Source organism: Ammospiza caudacuta, chromosome 3, assembly GCF_027887145.1.
Source record: "Ammospiza caudacuta isolate bAmmCau1 chromosome 3, bAmmCau1.pri, whole genome shotgun sequence".
Classification (NCBI taxonomy): domain Eukaryota; kingdom Metazoa; phylum Chordata; class Aves; order Passeriformes; family Passerellidae; genus Ammospiza; species Ammospiza caudacuta.
This window is the reverse complement of record NC_080595.1, coordinates 58014394-58037152: the sequence shown is the minus strand read 5'-3', so window position 1 is coordinate 58037152 and position 22759 is coordinate 58014394. Positions and strand designations below refer to the sequence as shown.

General features: G+C 41.6%; 1 protein-coding gene across 1 annotated transcript in view; it reads left to right on the top strand.

Annotated features, from left to right (window-relative positions):
• The first annotated feature begins 6426 nt into the window (after nt 1–6426).
• Nucleotides 6427–22759, top strand: part of TIAM2 (TIAM Rac1 associated GEF 2) — a 137133-nt gene continuing 120800 nt past the window's right edge. The window contains exon 1 of the mRNA XM_058802082.1: nt 6427–6469. The gene's annotated coding sequence lies outside the window, so the exon portion shown is untranslated. The remainder of the gene's footprint in view (nt 6470–22759) is intronic.

The window sequence follows — 22759 nt, the reverse complement described above, 5'->3', positions numbered from 1 at the left end:
GTTAGTTGGAAGTTTTTTTGGCTTTTTTTCTTTTTTGGCCCTGAACATTACCACATATTGTGTGTCTTTCCTGGGGTGTTCAGCCTGAGCTCTGACAGAATAATGCCACTGTTGCTTTAAGCCCATAGTGCTGCTTTATATAGATCTGGCCTGATTTGTAGTGTTGCTTTAAATAACAATAAGAGAGTTCATCTCCCTTTCAGAAAAGGTTTATGACTGATCTCTGCCTGGCTAGGAATGTTTATTTTTCTTAAGTTGCCTCACTGCAAAAATGTTTTGAGATTGAGAGTCCCAAGCTGGTGATGGCTTGTGCTCTATGCAGCTCTAATCCCTTTACCACTAGAAAGATGTGGTTTGTGATGGATCTCACATAGATCAGGCTCAATTCTCAATTTCTCTGTCCTTTCCCTATTGGCCATCCTGTTTTCAAAACTGTATCATTGAAGTGATCTATGGGTGTTGGCAAAGCCATCAGAAGCCTCAGTAAGATTTAGTTACTGCTCCTAGTCCTTTGCAATAACACAGGCTTATTTTCTTTTCTCCACAGCTGATGATGAAATAACTTTGAAATAACAATTTGAGAAAAAACTTTTCCACCACCAGGGATAATGGCAGTAGAGGAGGGAATCACAGTGGATTGCTTCTGGATGCTTTTAAAATGGCATGCATCAGCTTTCTTAAAAATATAAACTTTAAATGCAAATCTTAAAATGCAGTATCAGCTATCTTGCTTGGAGCCATGTATTGATTATGTATTAAGTCCACAGAGGCCAATTGAAAAATCCTTTCTCTCCCTGTTCCAGGAGTCTGTGGGGCTGTATTGTATCCTGTGTGGTAACTTGTGCTTTGAAAGTGGATAAATAATGCCAAGTATGAGAAGAAGCATGCATAGACGAAGAGATGATATGAAACATGTAATTTAGGACACGGAAGGGAAAGCTCTGTTCTTCCCTTTCTGCCTAGCTGGTTTTCTGGTCTGCCCCATGTCTGCCTTCCCAGTGTCACTTTCTGGTGACCAGGAGAAGGATTAGGCTGCTCCTAAAGCCGTCACCAGCTCTACCTGCCACTTTTCGGGAGACCTTCCTGAACAAAGGGAGAGCAGCAGGAGGATTATTTGCTTGAAATCACCTGGGGCTTTTGTCACTCAACCTGTGGTAAGGAAATGGTGTCTACCTTGGTCACAGGGCAGTGGGCTGTGAGAAGGTCATGATGTGGGAATGATTTCTGTTCATGTGTAGAGACCAGGAGAGGAATTTCACAGAAAGAGAAAAGTTAGCCAGTCCTTGAGGCTGCTCAGAGCACCTGCAGACAGAATTGTGGCTCCAAGGGCAGATGAAGCATGAGCTTTCCCAGGTCAAGGGCAGCACGGGTTATGGTGCAGAGCTACGGTCAAGGAAGGCTTACCTGCTTTTCAGGGCTAAAAGTCTCATAATCAGGCTGTAGACCAGCTTGTGCTGGAGGAATTTTAGTAAGATCTTAAAAAAGAGTGAGGAAACCTTCAAATAAGTTTTTCTCTTTGACTGTCTTCCTAGGTGGGGACACTGAAACCACTGGCTGGCTGGAAGTATACCTGGTTTCAGTTGTGGTATGCACTTAATGCTGTGCACATTCCTGTCTAGTATCAGTGTCATTCCTACTTCCTTGCCTGAGCCAACTAATTCAAGACTGCAGGTCTTTGGCAGAGCTTTGCAAAGGTATATTGAACCTCAAGGCTTGTTGTGCTTATTTTGTAAAATTAAAATAATTTAAGAAAAAAAAAAGAGAAAGTAGATGACTATGAAATTCAAGGCATGAAAATGTGAGACTTCCTAAAGAATAAAGTAAAATAAAAATTATCTCAGAAGTTTAAGACTGAAAGCTTGTTGTGTTGTGGGGTTTCGCTCCTCCATTTAAAGTTGAATAAAGAGGAAAGCAATTTGATGCAGAACTAATTATTCTACAGTTCTCTCGGGTTGAGTGATCTGTGTTCAGTCACACCTTCTTCAGGTAACTCGAGTGCATTAATCAATGATCGTCTTTCTAATTAAACTGCTGAGTAGAGAGAGGATTTAGAGGATGGTCATTAGTTTTGTGTAGAATCAGTATATTAAGGGAAAGTAGTGTTAACAAGATGTTCCTTTTTCCCATATGATCAGTCAAAGGTTAGGAAAAAGATCAGAACTTTTGTTTGTATGTTGCCTCTGAAGTGCAAATCATCAACAAAAGTCAGAAAAAAATTTGAGTGCTTTCAGGAATACATTTTGAAATTAGCAAGAAAGGTGGGGAAATAAATGCTTTGGATCATCCCAGACATACATATCTGCTTGGCACTGCTCTGCATCTGACAAAGCAGTTAGGGTAGATCCTGAAACTTGGCTTGGGAATGGGAGATTTCCTGAAACAGACACCCAGGCACCGGGAAGTGAAGTCCAGCTTTCCTGGTGCAGACAGCTTCTGCCTTCTGGGCAGAGCAGCGTGCTGTGGCACTGCCCTGCCTTTGTGGGCAGGCTGAATGGATGTGCTCAGCCTTGGAATGGTCCCTTCCCAAGGACTGGGGGATTTGCTGCCTCTGAGCAGAGCTGAAGCTCAGTGTGTCACTGGGCAGCCTGGGCTCCCAGGAGCTGATTCTGTGTTGAATGTGTGAATGTCCTCTGTCGTGTCCAGTATGGCACGTGGTGCATTTGGAGTTGTTCAGTGGGGCTGGAAAAGTTGTGGGATTTTTGTTTGTGTTCTGTAAGCAGGAGCAGCTTTCCAGCAGGCTATCCCCAAATTTCTCTGGGGGAAAGGGGAGGGATGGCTACCCAAGAAAACCATGTGAAGCAAGCTGATGGACTCCTGCAGAAAGCTGCAACAGCTGCCACAAGCTATTCACCGATGTTTGGTTGAATATAGATGTCACAGATGAAGTTAAAATCTCTCTCTCTGGTGGTTGACAGGGCAAAGTCTGGCTGTGTATCTTGTAGAGTTGTTTGCAGTGCATTTTATAGGAGGGTGCTGTGCTGTACTTGGTTTATCTACCGGTGGCTAACCCTGGGGGCAACCACATGAATAATAAGCGTCTCTTCTCTGCTCCCTTCTTGCCAGACCTGTTGAGGTTCAGTAGCAGCTCATCCCTCCCTTTTGACACACGTGCACTGCAGCTCAGGGGGATGGAGGTGTCTGTAGAGTTTGTCTTTGCTCAGCACCTCGTCATTGTACACTGGCTTTAACCAGGGGCTATAGTTTTTAATGACTATGCCTGGCAACCCAGCAAAAAAATCCAAAAAACCAATCAGTCGGTGTTTGCTCCCTGCTTGTGCAGACAGCACCTGCCCTGAGTTTGTACAGCCCTTCCCAGGTCACAGTTGAGGAACTACATCTGCGACTTTAAGTGTTGCTATTGTGTGTATAAAGTAATTCACTCTTTGTTTACAGTAGAGCGGGAAGGGCCCGTGGTAGCTTTGTACTAAGGACTTTGCCTCAGTGCCATGCCTGCTAGCCATTTGCTGGTGTTTATTTTTGTGTGCCCTCCTGTTCAGCAGGAAAATGAAAATGTGAGCAGTAGATGAATGACAAACCAAGGTTGTTACCATAGCACATACTGCCTAATCTATGCTGTTAAGACTTTCACAGCTATGCCTACCTGTCTGTCCTTAACTAAATGACAGAGCCTAGGGTGTTGTATATGCCATGCTTAGTGTATGGGATTTTTGTCCTTGTTTGTTGGCAGGAGGCAAAAATCTCAGTCTAGGATGTGTGAGGTTTATGTGACTATTACTTTAGTACAGCAGTTCTTTCTTTTTTGACTACTACTTTATCTTTTTTTTTTGACACATGGAAGTTTTTTTTCTTTTTTTAGATTAATTCCTTCAGAAGTGCTTTGCCCTTGGTAGAAGTTTAATGGGAATGGTTGGTATTAAAGACATTTTAGGGAAAGGAAAAAGAGAGGAGTGTTGTAAGCTGGTATGAGATGCCCATTTCCTCCTAGCCTGCTAGAAAAAGATACCTGAATGTATAAAGGACTGTATGTATCGAGCAATATTCTACCCTATAGGTTTTTATTATGTTAAGCCTTATTATTCAAGATTGTGCAGATCCAGAGAGATGGGTATTGCAGATCTGGCAGAGCATTGCTGGGAACTTTGTATTCACCACGGCAAACTTCCTTCAATATTTGCTGGACTGCTTGCGGGGGAGCACTGTGACCTCCCTGAGAGGTCGCTTACTGGGAGGGCTGGAAGCACTTCAAAAAACTTGGCCCTCTACCCTGGCCAGGAAGTTTTCTTCAAACAGAGCAGGGCATCATCCTCAGTAAGTGTTCAAGTAAGACCTGACAGGTAGGGAGGGACCCCTGTGATACTTTGCCGTAAATCAGTTCTTTTGTATCAAAAGTAGCACACCATCTGCCTGCTATAAATGTTGTGTACTTGTTCCAATGCAGGTAGAAATGTTTTAGGTGGACATTTACAAATCTGTGATGGTTGAGTACTGTGAGATCACCCTGGCTGCATTAGCTAACAGCTAGCTGCATTCCACTGTAGGAATGGGCCAGCAAAAATCCAGGAAGGTCAGGTTTGCCCATGAGGGCAGAGTATAACACTGCATTGTTGAAATTACACACAACTCTTGACACAGATCTTACATTTAGCTCTGTACTGGCTGTCACTCCGTGCCTGTCAAACTATCAGTAAAGAAGCCATGTCTGTGAAGAGTTGGAAATGTGGTTCCAGCTGGAAAGGAAAATGCTTGAGCAGCACTCTTCAGTGAGCTGGAACATGGGAAGAAAAAGGGCACTTTTCAGTTCAGGGGTTTTGCAGATGAGAGCAATTGCCCCAGGTTTTGAGTCTTAGCTGCTGGTGCTCAGGAACTGAACCCCATGGTGAAGGAAGCCCTGAGTGGCTTTGAGGAGTGGAGCCATGCTGTGCCATTGTGTAGCAATAGGAAGTGTGACAAAAAATAAAGGTTGGGCACAGTAGCAGTGCGGTGAACTTTGGGAAAGACAATATCTGTGACACATGGATCATGGCAGTGTTATGTGAATGCCATAATCATGGCACTTGCCGCCTTGTCCTGCAGCTTTTGGCTCTGTGTCTCTTACAGACGTGGTTAGGAGGGCTTTGGTGGTCTGAGCTCTAAATGTTCTGTGTAGATAGATACCCCTTTCCCCACCAGCAAAGCAGGTCTGTGTATTTGGAGCTTAACAAGCTGTTTTTTTTGTGTAACAACCAAGAATTTAGTTGCATTTTATTAGTTACTTTTTATATACGCGCATTTCCTCTCGGGTGCAACTTGCAGCCTGATGCTGCTTTTTACTTAGCTGGCCCACTGTTAATGCATCCATTTTGTGTGGTGGTTTTGCAGCTTGTATTATTTGCTATTTTGTTTGCATTTTATTTTAATGGAACAGCCTTTATTTTCAGTGAAGTCAGTTCAGGACTTTGCTCTAATTCCACTGTCTTTGGAAGCAGGAGTATGATAAAATTCTTGTGTTAGTTTTAATTACGTTTTATGTCAGCTTAACCATTGTAGATATCAGGATATTTTTATGACAAGGTGCTTTGTGCTGTGAAGAAGCTGTTTAAGATCAGCTGTGCCAATTTGAACATCAGAGAAAACATTATAATACAGTCTGACACTTTGCAGAATGAAAATGACAGGCTTTGTAGAGCATGAAGTTCTCCTTGCCAGCTTTTGGGAGCTCAGTTAGTCACTCTGCTTGTTTAATGCACATACATTGAGGATGGCTGGTGTCCGTTTTAACATTTTCAGGTGACATGGGCAAAGGAGCAGCTGATTTCTCCACATCACTCTCCTCAAAAGCAGTGGCTGGCTTTTCAAAGCCTGGCTTGGCTGGTGCAAGAGAGCTTCCATGGGAGATTTTTGTACCTGACATGCAGATATTTTGTAGAGGTCCTGGCTGGGATTTCATAGGAGCTTTAAATATGAACACATGGAAACAGGCAATCCTGTTGTGGTACAGGCATAGTTAGTGGTTAGGGCCACCAGTGAAGAAAAGGGACTGTGATAGTGCTGACCTGTTTCAAGCCACCTTTCCTGGTTGAGTGTTTCCTAGATGGAAACTTGGACAGCTTAACACTTGCTCTTCTTGAAGCAGGTGGTTGCAATGTGTTGTTTTACTGGTTTCTATTTTCCATTTGTACACAGAAAGAAGTTTTTAGCTGTGAGCAGTAGTGCAGAATGCATAAGTGAAGTATGAATTGAGTGATGTTTCTTTTTTTTTGCATGAGAGCTGTTGGCTTGTTCATAGTAGAGGTTAATGATGTAGTTGGCAGTGGTTCAGAACAAACCTTATTTCTATTTTCTGTATCTAGGGATACAAGTGTTAACAAAACAATTTTTGTTTTTCAGATTGCCAGTGCTACAAACATAGGGACTTCCAGCAAGAAGTTCTTCAGCTTGTGAAGCCACAAGGACACGTCAGCCCCTCTCTGTGCTTTGACTCATGATGCAGAGGAAACAAGACATTTAGAGAGCAAATAAGTTATGCAAGGTTTGTTTGGGTTTTTTTTGTTGATTTTTGTATTTCTATCTGTGTATTTCATAAATTGCATTATGAAACATTATAGGCCAAGAGCCAGATAGAACCAGGTTAAAATTTGCTTTAGTCCATGGGTCTTAATGTTTCGTGTTGGTTGGGTATTTTTGAGGCTTTAGAATCAACCACTAGAGAACATCAGCACAGGGAGAAATGTAGGCTATGTCAACTGTTTCTTTCAAGGCATTAATCCAAATATTAGTGCTTGTGACTTCAAAATAGATTGTATTTACAAAACTTCAGTCCAGACAAGCCTCCAAATCTGTAAACAGCAGAGATCAAGTTTTCTATATTTAGCAGGGAAAGGGAGGGGTTTAGGCTTTTTTCTGCTTAGCTCACAAGAGTATTATGATGTGGTAAATTTATCAAAGGAGAGGGAATGGATGAGCAGGTGTAGAGTGCATTGTTCCAGAATTAGACAGAAAATTATCAGCAAAGAGAGCCCTACTCCTGATGTCTCACCTAAAGGAAAGAGTGGCATTGCAGTTTAATTCCAGAGACCCTCAGATGTCTTTCTGCTGTAGTTAGAAATGTTGCAAATGGCACAAGAGAGAGACAGAGAGGTGCTTTGGTTGAGGGTTTGAAAGACCTGGTGCAACTGAGCTTATGATAGGGCGTTTCCTCCATCCTTTTTAGTTTTGTCATCTGAGATAATTGTTTAGAGTTGTTTTAGAGATTTTAAAAGGCTTAATCATGATGCTTTGTAAACAGGTGATGAGAGTGTTTATTCAACTTTTCATTATTTTTAATTGCTTCAGCATTGTTTGCTACTACTAACAGAAGAAACTTGACATTGTTGTCAATACCATGATATCTACTACACCATGTATGCTGCTAGTTATCACAAAATCCAGACTTTGTTTGAACTTTGTAGCAGGAATCCACTGCACAACCCTGAGAAAGCTGCCTTTTAGGAAGTTTAGGCCTATGGGCAGTTTGGACATCACAGGGAAGGAAAATGGTTAGACCTCAACACATCGTGTTCATTCTCATTCCCCAGGAGTTTGTCCTATGCAATCACATCCACTGGCAAGGGATGCAGTTCTAGAGGGATTCGTTCTCATTCCATGCTAGGACAGAATTGTTTTTCTTTCCTGACAAAATGTTTTGGGGCAAGATTGTGCTGAATAAACAAGGGGAATTTGTTGCAGAGTTACAGGGTTTTCCCCTCCTTGATGGACACATACCAGGCAGGTGATGATTAGACCTGATTGTTATATATTATTCAAACACTTAAAAATTAATACCTGTGTGCTCAGTTTACTTTGTAACCCATTCATCTCTTTTAAAATCAGTACATAATGGAGCATTACTAAATTTTGTAACCACTTAGAGTTTTGTCATAAGCAAAGGATTTAGGGCATTGCTGCCACAGAAGTAAATATGCACAAACTCTGCATATGCTGTTGTTTGGCTAATGGAGTATTTGGCCCATCCTTCTCTAAAACAGGCTATTTTTAATACTAGCATATACATTCAGGATGTATTATAAAATTAAAATGGGTTTGGAGGTGTGGTCAGTGTTCTGCTGAGCATGATTGCTACAGGTCTAGAAGGTCTTCTGAATTCTGGAGTTTCCCTCCTCAAGAAGGTAAATAATGCAAAGAAACAACTCAAAAATAGTCAACTTCTAATTGATTTTGATAAAAGGACAGCTGTGAAACTGTGCCATTGATTGATACAATTAGACTTACTATTCCAGTTGTGCCACTCTTTATTGCCATAGGTTAAAAGCATCACTGAGATTTTATGCACTGCAGCACTCATAAAAGTCCTAATTTGCTGTATTAGTCAGTCAGTTGGGGGCTTGTGGGGTTTTTTTGGGGTGTTTTTTGTTTGTTTGATTGGTTTTCTTCGACCTGTGTTGATAAAAGGAAGTATTGAACCTTATTCTAAAATTTAATGACACTATTGTCTGTTGGGATGTCTGTTCTCACACCATTGGTGCTTTTTGCCACGTTTCATTTCTTTGGGAGGGATGCACTGTTTATTCCCTTGCAAGTTCTTAACCTTTCTAGCAGTCAGTATGTTTTGTTTCATTTTGCCCACATGCAGCTCTCCAAAAAGCAGTGACAACCCAGCGTGAGCTTGTCAGGGGCAGAAGGTGAATTTGTGAACCATGTGAAGGCACGAAGGAGAAAATTACGGCATACAGATTCCTAATGATAAACACACCGAAAGCATCCTAAAATTATAAAGCAGTGTGGTGCATTAAAGCTCTAATTTGCATTTTGGCTAAGGCGTAGCTGCATTTTTGGACTATCCCTTTAATTTGGTTCTTTTAATTACCTGCTGATGAGTTCCTGTGGTGGAAGCAGCAGGAGCTGTGCCTGCAGCAGTTTCCTGGCATAGTGGTTTCTATCAGACAGAGCAATGGGATTCCTAAGGTTACTTTGAAATCTGGGGTCTCCTGCTGTAAACCAGCAGACTGACACGAACAGGAGTCTAATTAAAAAGTCAGAGATATTGAATAAAGCTCACAAATGCCATCTGTTCAGCTTTTCAACCTGAAATTACTCTATGAATTGCAGTAACAAGTTTGATTTTTCCTGCATTTTTGTAGCTGAATTTTGTTACAGCAGCCACCCATACAGGCAGAGTTGTGCAAGCTCTGTTAGTCTCAGTAACTGCTTGGACCTCTTGAAATATTCCAGCAAAGTATGTTTGGGCAATAGTGCTGGATTAAAGCTTAATCTCATGAGGAAGGCATTGGTACCCTGCAAAGGCCTTGCACTGATTTACTAGCCTGGAAAATGCCTGGAAAGGGGCAGCACCCATCTGTAGATTTTGCAACAAAATTCCCAGGTTAATGTAATTAAAACAAGGCCTGGTTATTTACCTCCTCTGCAAGTGAAAGTATTACTCATTGCCTGAAGGAGAAAATGCCAAACAAGTTTCTGGAGTGAGGAGGGAAAAAAACTCCACCAAGTTTGGTAGATTAATCAGGAAGCAAATCAAATGTGAAAAGAAGACCCATCAGAGTTTTGATGAAAACTATGGAATGGAGTAATCTTAAAAACTCTTTCAGTGATATGTAATCTTGGTACCAGCAGTGTGCATTCAGCCTTCATACAAAAATGAAATAGGGACATTGCAAAAAGAAGCTTGGTGGCTATTTGGGCAAACCCCTGTGTGTGTAATATACAAGAGGAAGTGTTTCAAAACCATCTGAGGAAGCAGAAGACAGCTTTTGTGTGCTAATGGAAGTCTTGTGGCTTGCTGTTAAGTTCTGTATCCAGGAAACAATTTCTCATTGACAGACATAAATAATGACTAAGAAGCTGATTTCCTAAGAAAATCATTCTGGTGTATGCATTTTTTGCATTATCTCATAAGAAATATATAAGGCCCTAAAGTCTTCAAGGTACAATAATATTACTGTCTCCAAAGCTAAGTCTCTATAGTTACTGCCTACCTTTATTTGCTAGTTATACATTGCTTTCCCTGGTGTTCTCTGTCACAACCATGGCCTACACATGCACATCCACAACTGGTCTACACCATCAACAAGGACTTACTAAAGATGATACTAAGCCTTACTAAAGATGACACTAAGAAGTTAGGCATGCCTGACAAAGTTTAAGGATGCTAACCTCCATCCACAGGGCAGCTCTCCCTGTTACATGTGTTCAGTTTGACACCTCTGTGAGCTAGCACTGCTGACAGAGTGCTGGGATGAAAGGATCAAAGTGTCACCTTTTCCCTGTGGAGCTGTTGGGACCGTGGTCCATGGACCATGGTACCATGGGAGGGGGGAACCTTACACAGGGTGCTGACCTGTGACCCCGCTGGCACAGTTAGCAGTGTGTCTGCTCTCACTCTGCAGCAGTGAGATGTAGCTCATCCACCATTCTGGAGAGCTCATCCTCCCCTCTAACACGAGGTGACAGGGGCAAGGTGTGTGTTGGTAGTGCAGCTGATATACAGAGAGAGTTACCCCTGGGTTTTCCTGGCCTGAATGGCCGGGCCTTCAGTAGAAACAGTGATGCCTTTTGTGTGGGCACAGGAACAGAAGGAGTATTTGTGTTTATATTTCTCTGAGAGGCATTTTAGTGAGGTCACTGTTAGTGGGGATACGTGCTTGTTGTCCCACCTGAGCCTTAGCTCTGTCATCAGCAGTCTGTGGGCATCCTTGCTCTGTGTTCTCATGGCTGCTACTCTTTGTCTGCTCAGAGATGTGCATCCCTGATTGAGGATGGATTCTCATTTGTGCTCCACTATTCCTGTGTCCTGGGAGATCTTACAGTGTGATCTACTGGTGTATTGTCTTCTACCCCGATATATCAGAGAGGTCTCTTTTTTTTCTTAAAATGATGAACATCAAATATTCCCTGTAATCACCAGCTGAATTTGCATATAGAGTAGTCTCTTGAAAACCATGTTATACTTTCATATTGGAGAATGACATTTTAAAATCATTGACTGTGTAATACAGGGTAATATTAAATAGGGTAGCAAAATGATCTTGGAAACTGCAGATCCAGAAAAAAAATGGGTAGTGGATATTGAGAATCTTCACTTCAAAACTGAGTCAGTATTTCTTCTTAGCATGTTTGTGCCTTGCAAATCTTATTGTGGACAGTATTAAAAAGAAATTTACAGGTGATTTCATTGCTCTAAAGGATAACATTTAAGAAAACATTGCCTCTTTGTATTTGCCGTTGCAAGCAAGCTAGGTGCTTAATCCGGTGTAAATGTTACATGCATTTATGTGAACTGAAATTTTAATTACTGTTCTGCCTGCCTGTTGTTGGCATGGAAAAATAATTATTGACTGAATTGAATAGAGCAGGTGCACCAAATTTGAAGTTTTTATAAACCCAGTTTTAAATACTTTTTATTTTTCAGAAAGAAAAATGTAATGCATAATAATTCACTAGTACTGGAGTTCACTGCAATTCCCTGTAGTGATACTACTCTGGTAGATATTCCTACAGTGTTACAGAAGTTGGTTTTCAGGTGGGCTGGGCCAGTAAATGTCACCTCAACTTATGCATTGAGGTCTTAGGTGAAAGCTCTGCACTTCATACACAGATACAGCTGCTGTTTAGGTTGCCCAGAGCGGGTGGTTTGTCTATAAATAACAGTTGTCACTGGAGTCCAGTATCTCATAAAAGATATTTGGCCTTTAGGTATGTTTCTCATGTTGGACTTATTGAGCCATTTGATTTCCAGAGTGCTGTTCCTTTGAAGCCTCCGCAGCATATCTGAAGAGGTGACAATATAGTTGCAAAACACCCTTTGACTTGGGACCAGAGCCAAATGGTGCCACCCACTCTCCTGCAAGATCCCTTGCACACTGATCACTGAGGAACTTACCTCAAACCTTAAAAAAACCCAACCAACCGAACAAAAAACCATCAAGGCCACCCCAGTTTTAGGAAGTGCAGTGCTCTTGACTGAGTCACTGCAAAACTGAGTTTTAATGCTGTGGATTTTTTCCTGCACTGTTAAAATGCAACTGGTGCAAGAGCTCCTGTGTTGTGTTTTGCTGGGCATGATCAGTGGGAAGGGCAATGTCCAAAGCTTTGTCACAGGGAATGATAAATCGACTACCCAGGCACTGAACCTTCAGCTTGTTGGCATAGCAGGGGGAGCGGCAGAAATTGCATGGTCGAAGACATCAGCAGTAGTGGTTAAAGCAATCTTATTTATTATTTTAGTTTTCTATCTCCAAGCCTTTTCTGTTTTCTGAGTTGGCACAATGGGTGAAATTCTGTTGATGTTAGTGGGAAGTTCAGCATCAGCTTTAATGGGACCAAGATTTCACCCACAGTGTTTTAAGATAGTTTAAGCGTTAATGCAGCATTTGTGTATTTTAGAATTCCTTGATTTGTAGGCAATAGCATAAGTATTATGTATCTTTCTTCAGTTACCTTAAGAAAATCATGTTTATTTTTGCAGTTTCATGTAATTACAGCAAATTTTTTACTGATTTTTCTCAAAACTTCCTAACTTCCTTTTTTTTGTTTTAGTGGTGTACAGGAAAGGGCGTTTTTTACTGGCAGACTAACTAACTTAAGAGAAAAATTAACAGTATCTTGACTTAAGTTATACAGTCATAAAACAGGTATTTATGAATAATGAAAACTCTGGAGGAAAACATCTGTCTGTGTAAAAAAAAGTGTTATGGAATGGGATGGATGTTCTCCTGATTGCAGTCTTGAAACAGCTCTGCTAATTCCTTTAGTGGATAAGAAAAAATAATTACAAGAAATAATTACATTTAAAGTCAGTGTAATCTGCTTGTGTAGACCCCTGTGTATTTAAATTAGTGTAGAATAGTTCTGCTCTGTTTTCCATAGAAAATAATGTTCTGTGGATTCCTCATAGATTCTTAGCCTATGACACCAATGTCAGATGTTTTTTAATATACTGTAAAGAGATCTGCATATGTGGCTTTCATATATATAATTTTCCATTGAAAGTCTGTATCATTAAGGATGGGTGGGAATAGTAGAATATTGAATAATAATGAAATAGTATGCTGAGATATTTCTTCATTTTCTTGCTATTTTTAACTGGTAAAATTTGCTTGGATGGAAAGCAGTTTTCTGTACTGTGCATTCAGTTAAACCCTCATGAGGTATGTCTTAGCATTCCCTTAATAAAATTCATGTTAAAACGTTATTGAGTTCATCTGCTTTCCAGGATGTGGTCTTCTGTTGCACATTGGCAAACCTGACTGAAACACAATTATTTCTTTGCATCTGTTGATATCTTTCTGTAACCTGAATTAAGAAGTGCTGTTGAGGACAGGAACTGAATTTTTACTCTATCCATTACCTGACACAGTTGGAGCTCATGGGAAGGGAACAGATGCTTTTGAGCCTTAGCAGAATAACACATGTTAACAGGATGTTATGTGAATTGTGCTAGGGTTAGTTCATAGAATCACAGAATGATGGAAATGTTTTGGTTGAAAGAGACCTTTAGAGGTCTAAAACTCTACCCCTCTGCAATGAGCAGGGACATCCTCAACAGATCAAGTTGCTCAGAGCTCTGTCCAAGCTTGGCCTTGAATGTTGCCGGGGATGAAGCATCTACCACCACTCTGAGCAATCCAGTGTTTCACCACCCTCATCATGGGAAATTTCTTCCTTATATCTAGCCTGAATCTGTCCTTTAGGCCAGAACAAATAGCCCTTGTCCTGTCAGTGCAGGACCTGCTAAAATCTGGTTTCATTTTTCTTATAAGCTTTCTATAATGGGGAGGAAGAAGAGAAAACTTTGGCATGAGGCTCACTGCAACTTTGCCTGCATCTGACCTTCTTTTCCCCAGCCATTACACGAGCCTTCCCCACATATTAATCTTCAGTTTTCTTGTTTTCACTGCCCTTGCAGGCCTCCCCCATCTGTCCATACCCACCATAGATGAACCATGGCAGGACTGAGCACTTAGTACCCAATAAAGCATATTTCCAGGTCACAAATAACCAACTATTCCATACCTTGTTGCCTCCTTCATCCTTTTCTCCTCTTGGGACCCAGAAGCCTGGGAAGAGGGAAGCCTTTTTGGTGCATGTTCATTCCTTCCGTCAGCAGCATCTGGGTTGTTTCAGGAGCTGGGCAGATTGCTGTGTTAGAGCTTAGGAAATGATTGTAAGATGTCTGTGTTGGTTTATTTCCTGTGTGTCATTTCCTGTGATATTTCTACAGAATAGCCCTTTCTGTTGCACAGACATAAATCACCTGTGCCATAATGATTCCATAGAAAATGGAGCAGTGTGTTACCCACGCAGTGAGGCTGCAGCGCTGTCTACTAATGCTATTAAATATACTTTATATAGTGGTAGATTTCTGGAAAATCAAGAGTGAGTTCCTGTGGGAGTAACAAAATAACAAATTTATGGACATTTGTGTCTTATTTTGTGATAACTCTATATGTATTTCTGTCTTTTGAAATGCTTTTGGAACAAGTTGGATTTTTAGCTAATGTACGTATTCTCTAGCTTTTACACACTGTCATTTCTTTACTGTTGCCTTTGTCCTCACCAGAATATTTTCCATTTCTTCTTAATATAATGTGAAATTAGATCAAAGTATTAGCAAATAGCACAGGATTGGCTGTATACCCAGTATCTCAGACTCAGTATTTATCCAGACTATATATAGCTGATTGATTAAAGTGGTTTCAGGTTTTGTGCAAGTCAAGAAGCTATTTATGTGTGTTGGAATAAAAGCCATAGTGTTGAACAAAGTTTTGATTATTCCCAGAAGTTGGAAATAGAAAGGTATTTGATTTCCAAGACTTCTGTAGAATCAGTAAAGAAAGATGTATAGTAAAATCCAGGAGATGAAGGGTAGGTTTCCTAAGTTCCTTGGACTTCCTGGAGAAAAACAGAGAGAAGGACAATATTTTAAAAATTAATATATTGTGAGGCCAGAAGTGATCACTGTGATAATCTAGCTTGATTTCCTGGATAACACAGATTGTGTGACCAATTGTTTTTCTTTCTAAAGAAATGTTAGTTTGTTAGTTCCTGTATTTTTGTTAAAAAAAAAAGTCCTTGAGTCCTTGATAGACTGTTTCATGACTGGTGTATTTCTGCAATTTCCCCCAAAACTTGGTTCTGCTGCTGTTGGTCAGTGCTGGAGGCTGGCTCTCCTAACTGGACCAGTGAGCCTGGCCCACTGTGTCCCCTTCCAGGTTCCCAAGCAGAATGTGATGAAATAAGCAATGTATAGTACTTTACAGCTTCTGCTTTTCTGCATGTGTTTTGACAGACAATGGACCCCATGAAATCCTTTCCTGCTGAAATAATTATGCAGCTTATAAGAGAAGATGCAGCAATAGTGCTTAGGGGATCTGAGCCCTGTTCCCACCTTGGCCATCATTCTTCCTGGAGAAACTCTCTTTTCCATGCACCCATCTCTCTTCTCCTTGTCCTTCCCCCTGCCTTTGGCTGGGGATAATGATACCAGCACAGCACTTCTGGGTTTGTAAATGAAAAGTCACGTTTGTTATGATAATATGCCCTGTGTGATTGTTTGGATGTAATTTGCCAGGCAGTAGCAGGTGGCATTCTGCAGCAAATAGCCTGATTTTTTTAACTAGTTACCATAGCAGAAAACCATAATAATTTCCCTAGACAAAGCCTTGGCATTGCTGAACACTGTGAGTGGGGATTTTACCATGACCAAAGCGATCTGGGTCAGCACTCATCCACTGCTGCTTCTTTTTTTTATTTCTTTCTCCCTCTGACCTTGTCAACTTTGAAGAAGATTTGCCCTCCTGGGACAGAGATGCCAATCTGATGGTACTGCTGAGTGTTGGCCCCTGAAACAATTGGTTGGGGTTATTAACAGTCCTGGTCAGAACCATGTAATTGGTTAAAATGTTGTGAGATTTTAATACTGAGGTTTTATAACTGAAAGGATTTGGAAACCTTAGTTATAGAGTCACTGCTTCTGTCTAGACTGTGGAAAGAAAAGAGTGAGTGTTACACTGTGAAGTGGTAGCTTAGTTTTTGGCAAGAAGTAACAAAATGTCCTAAGAAAACTGTCTTTGTCATGAAGATCAGTTCATATATAAATGCACAACTGTACTGTCAGCTAGCGGATGTTCATTCCAAACACTTCTACCAGGAGTGTATGGAAAATTTATACTGTGGATTTTCCCAAAATGTAGTCTAAACCTGAGAAGGCTATTTTAAAGCAAATACAATATTAAAAAAGTTTCAAAGCCATTAGTTTCAAACGGTGCATTATTTATATGGAAAATATTGCTTTTGCCTATTTCATGTAAAAATTAATCCAACCTGCTGACACTTGCAACAATCATTTTTTTGTTTCAGTTTGGCACAGAGAGTTATTGGAGGCTTTTAGCACCATTGTAAGGGATAATGAGGTCATTTTCCTCCCACATTGCTATTTTTTGCTAATTTGTCTGTATGTGTAACCTCCCTAAAGTAGCTTGGCCTTAGCTGTCCTTATGCTTAGAAAGCTTTCCATGACATCTATACAAAAGTTTCCTCAGTGAAAATCAAACTGATTTACTTCTCATGTATTCTTGATGAGGCTGCCCAACAGCTGATCCAAAATCTTAATACAAGCCTTTTATATACTGGAAGAATATTCTGCATTTCAGTTTTGTTCTCTTTTTCCAAAGAGTTTGTCCTTCCTTTTTTATTTCTTCGGATTGTCTTATGTCTTCTTTTTAACTAACTGGACAAAGTAATTCTGTAAAAGTTCTAACAATATTGACGAAAGAATTATTGTATTTGAACATTCTAACAAATTAAAGAATATTTTGGTTTTGTTTAAAAATTGCTGACTCATACTGTTCAGTGTCTGTATCTCTTTAGTTGTATTGTCATTCCTACTTTCCTTATGCATACCTGAAAAAAAATACTAAAATTAAAAAAACAAACAACCAAAAGTTATGATTTGCACGAGGAGAAGAAATGTAAATGAATTGCTGTTTATTTAAGGAAACTGTTTGATCCACTCTCAAAGCTCATAATTTTTTTCCATATCTGCTGTCATCATTATGTTTTATTCTGTGACTTATTTGTAAGGCATGCTTTTCAGCCAAATAGAAAAATGTGGACTTTGTTTTGCTTCATGGTTGCACCAATGTGAAAAATACAGGATGGAGCTGTTGTTTTTCTGGTAAAGATCAAGAATGTGCCACATGTTCAGAGGACCTTATCACCTAAAATCAGCAACTTAATGTGTAAATGTACAGTGGGGATATTGTTGGCTAAAGAAAGGCAGATGGTAAATGAATGAAGTTACAAGAAGTTGTAACACATTATCTGTTTTATTGGATGATGGGGCCTACATTTCTGTACCAGACTTCTACAAATCAAATCTCCCGCCTTGCACTTTTTAGGAGGAGAGTGTGGCTCTTGGATGTTGTGCTGCTGTAGAGTTTGCACAGGAAAATGCATTCAGACCTTTTTGGTTAAGACAATAAATAAGAGTGTTTGGAGACAGGCTGTGCAGTATTGGCTGTGTCAGGGAGCAGCCCTGGTCCTGGGTGGGGTTCCTCTTGGAGCTGCAGGGCCTGCCTGGGTCACCAGATAGCAGCCAGGAGCCATTGGAACATCTGCAGGAAAGGGCTCCCTCCCAGCCTCGCCCCTCTGGTGCTGGCATCTGCTGAGTGCCTGTTGGAGGGGCTGGGCTGGGGGAAAGATAACTCTCTTTGGAAAGGGGAGTGCCCAAATACATAGAGTTGTCTTTTGAGTGAGCTACTCTTAATGTCCTTAGAAAAGGCTGTGGCCTTCTTCCAAGTTCACATCTTTGAAATGGTTGCAGAAGGGTCTTGTGCAAGGGATGCAGGCAGGGCAGGCAGGCAGCACCTTGCTCTGTTCTTCTGTATGACACACTTGCATGATGTTTTGCATCACCTCCAGAGTTCCTCTGCTCCTCTCAGCTGATGGTTAGGACATGTTTGTACTTGTCCTCTCTATTTTCAGGGTGACAGACACCCATCAACTTGGGTATCATGAGTGCATTTAGCCTAGGAGACTTTCTGAAGCGGGGAGGCAGCTAGCTACAAATGACTTTGTTGTAGAGGAAAACTGATACTGACTTATTGTCTGATTTCAGAGCATCAGTGCTACCTCCATAATAACCAGTTTATATTCTTGCTGCATTTTGTTTTCTTTAATAAACTGTTACAGTGAAAGAAAACCTAGCTGTGCAAAGACTGCTCCAAGCTAGTTTTGGTGCCACAGTACTGGTGGAATAAAGAAACAGAACAGAAGCCAAACTTCCACTAGCTGGGGTGGGCAGAGGAACTTGGAAGCCCAAGGATGTGAGTGGGAGAAAGCAGGATAAATCTGCAGGATGGCAGCATGGCCATCTGTCTCACAGGCGTGGACCCAGGACATCCTCAGCTCTCCTTGTCTGGGAGACTGGTAGCAGGCAGCTTGTCCAGGTTTAGAGCAAATTTGGGGAAGAATCCCCCAAAGGAGCTCCGGTGGGAAAAGCAGATCCAATTGGCCCCTCCCCCCAACTGGTCCGGGAGGAAAAAATACCTCCTTGGAAAAAGGTGGAAAAAACCTGTTTATTAAACAATAAAACCAAAACAATATCAAACAATGAGACCCCTTGCCACTCTAAAAGAGATGACAAACTGAGAAAACACCGTCCTTGGGTTGCAGCTCACTCAGTCTCTGATCAATCCCTCCGGTGCTGGAATTGTCGCAGGCCAGGCCTGGCCCGGTGGGCCAGAGATGTGAGCTCTGGTGCTCCCGTGGGTGTTCAGTCCAGAGCAGTTTCAAGAGGTCAAAAGAAAAGGGAAAAAAACAGTCCAGGGAACTTCTCTGCCTCAACTAGCTAACACTAACTAAAAAGCAGAAGAAGAACTCTGTCCTGCTGTCTGTCCGTCCGCAGACAACGCAGTCCAAGAGCAGGAATGTGGAGGAGTGAGTGCAGTGTCTGAAAACCAACTGCTGCTTCTTCTCTACCCATCTTCACTCTCTGGAACACTCTTAAAGGTGCAAAACTTATTATTCAACATAAACAGAATGAGATGACTGGGGATAAAAGCATCATATAGTCAACCCAGGACACAGCTGTAGCAGGCAACGTTGTCCATCTCCTATGGGCCAGGTCACACAAACTGTGAGAGTGATGCAGTGAGGTGAGGGAGTGGGGGAGCCAGGCAGGTGTGATGGCCGGGCATGTGTGACAGAGCAGCTCCCCTTTGACAGAATCTGCCCTCACCTGCAGCTCATGTTCCTGAGCATCCAGCCTCAAAACAGTCCCTGCAGTAGAAATCCACCCCAGGTGAAGCAAGTGGGGCGTGACCTGACATGGATAACTGAATGGGTTTTGGGGACTCATTATTGGGCTGCAGTCAGAGCAGGATCAGGTAGCTGGGGAGTGGGGTGTATCGCAGTAGTTGTGTAGTATATAAAATTTGTGATGTTGGTGTGAGAATAATGGAAGATAGGAAGAGGAGAAGTTATGGGAAAAAATAGCTAGAAAAAGAATACAGGAAGCGCAGGAAAGAAAATAAATATATGGTGTAGTTCATGTTTTATAATTATTTGGTGAGAAAAAGGTAACTGAGATTTGTCTCTGAATGAGAGACAGCTCTTGTATGTAATTTGGACACCTTGATAGCAACCCCTCATTGCTCAGGTTGTAACATACCTACCTGAATTGCTACACCAGGTTATGTCCATGAGGTATAGAAGCTATTTGAATTTTCAATTAGGCTTTTCCTTACAGAAAGGTAGCTTTTGTGTAGTAATGCCTGTATGCAGATGTTTCTTATCTTCTTGGAAAAGGAAGTAGCAAACTTATTTCAAGTCAGACAGGATGCGCTTATTGGGGCTGTCCTTTTTTCAATTACTGCAAGATGTGCAGCTTGTCACTGAAGAGGAAAGGCTTATTTTCAGAAAAAAAGTAGCAGTTGAAAATGTCAGTGAGTTATTTGAATTAAAAAAACAACAAACCTGAAACAACCATGTAGAATATATTATATCTCATATTTTTATGGCAAGAGAGGAGGCATGCATATGTTCAAGTGCAAGAGGAGAACAGTTAATATTGAGCACCCTGCTACCTCTGACACTTACTGAAAAAGGGGGTGAGTTGGTCTCTGAAATGCCTGGGTCATTCCCCTCACTGCAGCAGGACCTTGGAGTACTGATTAATTTACTAAGTTAGCTCTGATCAGAGAATGTGAATCCCACCCTCCTCTTGCCTGTCTGTAGGTGCCCAGCACACAAGAGCCATCTGGTGGGTGTCCAGGCAGTGCTTCTGCAAGGTTTGGATTGTGTGGCAGAGCTTCTGTCTCTTAAGTAGGAGGGAATACTGGCTCTTGAGCACTATTCAGTTGCTGCACAGATGGAGTCAAAATGGCATCTTGGGCTGACTTCTCCATGGTTGTTTATGGCTTGTAGTGGTTTCAGGAAACTCTGCACTATTAATGTTGCTGAAATTCTTGGATAATGCTGTTTCCGTCACTTCAGGAGCCATTGTTCTGGTGTGTGAAGGGCTGCAAAGCATTTGTCTGATGCAGGGACAGCACAGAAATGTGCTAAGATGTAGTGGAGGTTTTGGGGTTTTTATTAAGCTTCAGTTTCTTGTAATGATTTTGCTTTGTGATCTATCACTTTGTACTTGTTACAGAGCTTAACCAGTAAAGTTTAATCAAAGCTTTTGGTTAACAAAGTTTTTTTTTTCTTTAAGAAGTTTGAAAATTGCCAAGATGTCATCTTCCAATGGGTTGTTTTTATAGACCACAGCAGCTTGTTGATGTGTTAGCAGCAAGCATAAATCTGCACATAGTGTCAAGAACCTGAAGATTAGAACAGATCCAGAAAGTTCACACATTTGTGGTGTCTCAGAAGAGGAGAACTCTCCCTTTTTTAATTGCAAAAAACTCATCTGGTATTACTATGCACTGCCTTCCTGCAAGTTATTCTCAGTAGCAATACAATTATCAACGTTCAAAGTGATAGCAAAAACCTTCCCCCGGCATTCCTGCGAAGTTGTGAATCTCACTTCTGCTGAGATGCCTCTTGATAGACTGCATGAACTATTGTAGTTAGAGATATTTAAGATGAATTATAGTATGAATGTGAACACAGTGTAAATGATGAGTTATATTTGATTTGCAGAATATGTTATGTCTAGTGAACTAATGCTGTCTCAGAGAAGGGCTTCCCAGTTGTATTTACAAGAGATGGTCTTGTCCAGTTATCTGGCTGGACTTGCCACACCTGCTTGTTAATTGAACTGTTTTAACAACCCCTTCCAGGCAGATTAAGTAATATTCTTTTCATTTGATGTTGGAGAAGGTTAATGTAATCAAAGAGGCAAAACAGTGGTATTGAATCTGATATTTGAAGGCAGAAGTTTCTTCCTTCATAGGCTGGATTTTTAGCAAGTCATTATTATTTCATTTGTGTTTACCACTTTTGTAACTATGGTTTCTCAAATCTAAGTCTGTTAAAGTGAAATGAATCTAAACCCGGAATGTAGGTGGTTGTTGTAGGACAGTGATGTTTTCTCATTTGCAGCCCAGAAGTGGCTGTGTGCAAGGCTGCCTCTGCTGCCTGCTGCAGCTGCATATTTGAGCAGGCATGCAGGAACTGGATGTTTCTTCTGGATTGTTTGGAAACTGACAAGGACATCATGGGTCTGAACAGATGACATGGCTTTTTAATTTACTGCTGTGAAATACTGATCGAAGTGATAGCTTTAACTGATGCAGGATGTGTCTCTTTCTCCCTACCTCCCGAGATCCTAGATCAGGATTAAATGATGTATTATGGTGCTCAGAGGCACAGTATTGGTGGGTGGGGTATTGTGTCTTCAGCTCTTGTTTTTCACAGACTGTCTGGTTTATAGTGAGTTCCCAGGATGTTTTTGTGTAGCTTGGATAGAAGCCTGGGTGGGCTGCTGGGCCACCCCCATATGGTGCAAGAAGTGCTGGAGGGGTATGGAGGTATGGAGGAGCAATCCTGGCCTCAGAGTGGTCTGACGGGCTTCTCCCTTGCATTTTGCTGCAGTCAGGAGTTGGACATCTGCTACTGTGGCCATGTTGCTTCTAGGCCCAGCCTGGGGAAGCCTGCACTGTGCCAGCAGCTTCTGCTTTCCTTTCCAAAAGCTCTTCGGTTCAGGTATTTGTGCAGCTGTGGCTGTACCCGATGTTCAGCTGGTGACCATCCTTGGCTTGGAGGTTCCTCGAATTGGCCTGGCTCCTGGCCACTGGGAACTGTGGTCCTCCTGCTTTGGGGCTACTCAATCAAACTGCAGAGGAACAGAGAGGAGGAGAGGCAGGGAACAGCATGAAGCATCTTTGTTTAGCGACATCTAAGTTTCAATGGAAATTGAACATCGTTGGATGCATAATTAAGGGCTGAACAAAAAGTACAGTTTTATTCTTAGTGGCGTAGCTTGTGATGCTGCCAGAGGTGGACATGGGCTCCTGTTGCCAAAGTGAACACATAGCAGGAGCACAGCTGTGTGGTCCCACAGGAGCAGCAGGTGAGTGCTGTGCCAGTCACAGGGCTTGGTGCCACCAAGGGCCTGAGGCTCAGCTGACTGTGTGTCTCAGCTGGCTCCCAGGTCACCCACAGTTTATTTTCTCTTTCTCAATTTCCTCTCCTCATTGATTCTTCCTCTGTTTCTCAGGAGTGTGTGCACATGTGTTTGTTTTAGTGACTGGTCTTTTTTTTTTGCTGATAATGGGCAAGGTGCTGTTGCCCTTTTTGTGGACTGACTCAAAAGTCAGGTTAGACAGTGTGTTCTTCTAGCCTTGCTTAGGGGGGGAAA